A 3566-nucleotide genomic window follows, 5' to 3' on the forward strand; every position below is an offset into this window, starting at 1 on the left:
TATCTATAATCTGCCCCGGGTCACTTAGTGTTTCTTCATTGGCGCCATCCGTGCATAAAAGCTAGAACTAATTATTAGTTTTTTCAAAATTTCTGAAGAAATGGTTAACGTTACTCCGGTCCCAAGGCCAGTAATCGACCAAGAAACCCCGGTAACCACAACCCCAGCAACTGGGGGGAACACCGGCGGTTATACAAATCTTACGAACACTACCCCGACTACCCAAGCCGGGGCAAGTGCAGTAAATATTCCACTGGGGTTCACTGATGCCCAGTTGGAAAAACGAACGAGGGTCCCTCGCCAAACACTAGATCAAGTGAAGGCGTGGGCCGAAGCACGTCAGAGAGAGTTCCAAGCTGAATTGGACGAACGCTTGCGTTCAGTTCAACAGGCTGACGAATTCGGCAGTACTCGCCAACATCTCAATATGAACAGTGAGTGCGAGTACTCAGACGACGAGAGGGAAGAATCTGATACCGACGCAAACCCTCGCCATAAGGCGAAAGGGAAGTGTAAGGAAACGGACTTCCAACCAAAAAGGAATTTTGGGGAAGCTTTTAAACCAACAAATGCGGAGAGAAACCCGCGTGACTTCTCCAAAACCTTTAGACCAACTGCTACAAATGCAGGAAAGTCAAAGTTCGCAAGGGACATTGCATAAGCAATCGCCCCGAGAAGTGCCAAACAAATGTCCAACATTGGCACTTATGATGGTCTATCCGACCCCGACGACCACTTGAACAGATTCATTGCGGGGGCAACCGTCAGTAACTGGACGGAACCCACGTGGTGTTATATGTTCCAGATGACTCTGGTTGGAGCGGCCAGGGCATGGTTCGATCGTTTGCCGGTCCACCACATTTATGATTGGGTGGACTTTCAGAATAAGTTCAGCCAGCACTTCAGCCAGCAGAGGAAATATACTGAAGAACAGTGGACGATCCTCAACTGCGTTAGAGAGGAGGATAAATCTTTACTAGACTTCATCACCCGCTTCAACTCCAAAAAGCTAAGTCTCGGCAGCATAAGTGAAGATCTTGTTCGCGCCGCTTTCATCCAAGGCGCCGAATACCCAGAGCTTATCCGCACATTGACGGGTAAGGATGGCATGCCATCAACATGGGATGCCATCATGACAGCGGCAAAGCGCTTTGCCGAGACGGAAAAGCAACTGGGAAGGGATCTTCCCCAGAGTACACACCTCTACACGCAGAGGACAAGAGAGAACAATGTTCGGATCGCCCGGCAGAACAAAAAGAGGAAGCTAGGTATCTGGCAGTCAAGGGTAAACTTTGACACCTCATCCAGCTCTCACCCTCTTGTTGGAAGAAATCACACACACCCTTCAAGCCAAAAGCACCGGTGGACGCCACTCACCAAAAGCGTCACGGAGATATTTGCCACTGAAAAGCTACCATGGCCAAAAGCTCAAATGATCCGGCAGCGACCTAATGCGGATCAGAGTAAATCCTGTGACTTCCACGGGACAAAAGGTCATAGTACGGAAGAGTGTACATCCTTGAAGGATATTGTTGAAGCATTCGTCAAGGATGGAAGACTGGCACACCTGGTGGCATCAATTAAGAAGGGAGGAAGGAACGACAACCGGTACCGAGGCAACGGACGAAAGCCCGTTGACATCAGCATCAACATGGTTCATGGTAAGATCAGAGGAAGAAAAAGGCGAACGACAGAACCATGTGCGTGGAAGGAAGCTGAGGTGCGCTTCCCGCGAGTGCCAGGAGGACCCAGCAAAGAAGGCCCTATCGTCATCAAAAGCCAGCTGGGGCACTACATCACTTCTCGCACTCTTGCTGACAACGGCGCCTCGTCAACGGTGATGTACAGGCAGTTCTTCGACAAGCTAGATGACGAAGACAAGGAACGCCTGGAAACGATCTGCGCCTCGATGGAAGGGTTTGATGGCAGCACAAACACCCCCCTGGGTATCCTATCTTTCCCCGTCACTCTTACGGATGGGAAACACTCCATCACAGAAGATGTGGACTTTGTCGTGATGAGGAAGCCACACCACACATACGACATTCTCTTCGGGAGAGACGGGATGGCAAGATTCAACGCCGTGGTATCCTCAGTCCACGACATGATGGGATGGCCAACAGCTGAGGGTGTAGCGATGATCACCGGCATTCCCCAGGTATGCATCGCATCTGTCTCATCTAAACCCAAACCAAAGATGGCTAAACCAACCATCACCGAACCAGAAAGATGGGCCTTCAACGGCAAGTACTCTGACCAGGCCGTCACCATTGGCCCGACAATTGTTGATCCCACACGCACCTTACTCAAGCGCTTATTACAAAAAAACGCTGACATCTTCGCGTGAACACCAGCTGACATGACTGGTGTACCCCGAAGTAAGGCAGAGCATAAGCTCAAATGCGATCCGACTGTTATGCCGATCGTACAAAAGCGCAGAGTAATGGGGCCAGAACAAACTAACGCGTGTAGAACCCAAGTCAAGGAACTCCTTGACGCAGGCATCGTACGCGTTAGTAGATACCAAACTTGGGTTGCAAATCCCGTTATGGTACCGAAGAATAACAAACAATGGCGCATGTGCATAGATTTCAAGGACTTGAACAAAGCATGCCCCAAAGATTGTTATCCGTTACCCGAAATTGATCTTAAGGTGGATTCGTTGGCACCGTTCCGCCTTAAATGCTTCCTGGACGCGTATAAGGGGTACCATCAAATACACATGGCCGTTGATGATCAGGACAAAACCGCTTTTCGGACGCCCGATGGCACATTTTGTTACCAAATGATGCCATTCGGACTTAAGAATGCCGGGTCCACATACCAACGCCTGATGGACAACCAGTTTCATGCCCAAATTGGGAGGAACTTGGAAGTCTACATGGATGACTTGGTCATCAAAAGCCCTGACCCAGAAGCGATGTTGAAAGACATCGAAGAGACTTTCAACACGCTCAGGAAGATAAACATGAAGCTCAACCAGAGCAAGTGTGCCTTTGGAATGGAAGAAGGGAAGTTCTTGGGGGTCATCGTCACTAAAGATGGCTTCAGAGCGAACCCTGAAAAGGTCGAAGCCATTATCAAAATGGAATCACCTACTACCATCAAACAGGCTCAGACACTGAATGGACGACTAGTGGCACTTAATCGCTTTTTGGCAAACCACGCAGATAAGTCGTTTCCCTTCGTGTCAACGTTGAGAAACTGTTTAAAGAAAACGCACTTCCGCTGGACACCAGAAGCGGAAGCAGCTTTTCAGGAGATTCGGTCACGCTTGATCGAACTCCCAACGCTCACAGCACCAAAAGCGGGAGAGGAGTTAATCCTATACCTTTCCGCAACAGATAGAGCAACCGGGGCAGTCCTGCTAGTAGAGCGAAAAGGCATCCAGATGCCAATCTATTATGTCAGCCGTATCCTAACAGACGTAGAAACCCGGTACTCTACCCTCGAAAAATTAGTCTTAGCACTTATACACGCTTCACGTAGGTTAAGACGATATTTCCAGGGTCACCCAATCACCATTCTCTCCAACTTCAAACTTGCAAACGTTCTAGGCAAACCCG

This window comes from Bidens hawaiensis, unplaced genomic scaffold, assembly GCF_021521415.1.
Source record: "Bidens hawaiensis isolate Kalapana, Puna unplaced genomic scaffold, B.hawaiensis_p1.1 tig00026897_1, whole genome shotgun sequence".
Taxonomy (NCBI): Eukaryota; Viridiplantae; Streptophyta; class Magnoliopsida; order Asterales; family Asteraceae; genus Bidens; species Bidens hawaiensis.